This window comes from Schistocerca cancellata, chromosome 10, assembly GCF_023864275.1.
Source record: "Schistocerca cancellata isolate TAMUIC-IGC-003103 chromosome 10, iqSchCanc2.1, whole genome shotgun sequence".
In the NCBI taxonomy this organism is placed as follows: Eukaryota; Metazoa; Arthropoda; class Insecta; order Orthoptera; family Acrididae; genus Schistocerca; species Schistocerca cancellata.
Window position 1 is genome coordinate 35,410,284 of NC_064635.1, and position 675 is coordinate 35,410,958.

The window sequence follows — 675 nt, forward strand, 5'->3', positions numbered from 1 at the left end:
TCGGAGACGCTGAGGAAGATCGGAGCTACACCAGGCGCCGAGCGGTTGTCGCATCCATTCCTCAGAACGCAGCTACGGGGAAGCGGGGCCGTCGCTACCTGCGTGCAATAAAGAGCTGGCTGTGAGGCGGACTGCGCCTTGTGTTCGTCACGACAGCAGCCACTTTAGCGTAACGGCGTTGCTTATACATATGTCTTTGGGTTGGACCCCCTGTAGCAATACACAATTTTGTTTTTTAACCCAAAAATGTTTTACTGCAGTTGCAGCATCTTCAGTGGGCTTTTATTTTATGGCTGTTACAGATAAAGAACGTTCGTTACTGTTTGCATAGATGAAAAGTTTTAAAAGCGTATTACAGATATTTGAAAAATACATAAAATTATGAATTCATAGCCAGTCCTGACAAAAAATTACCATCTGGTGAGCAAAATCTATGAGACCGGCGAAATACCCTCAGACTTCAAGAAGAATATAATTATTCCAATCCCAAAGAAAGCAGGTGTTGACAGATGTGAAAATTACCGAACAATCAGTTTGATAAGTCACGGCTGCAAAATGCTAACGCTAATTCTTTACAGACGAATGGAAAAACTGACAGAAGCCGACCTCGCGGAAGATCAGTTTGGATTCCGTAGAAATGTTGGAACACGTGAGACAATACTGACCCTACCACTT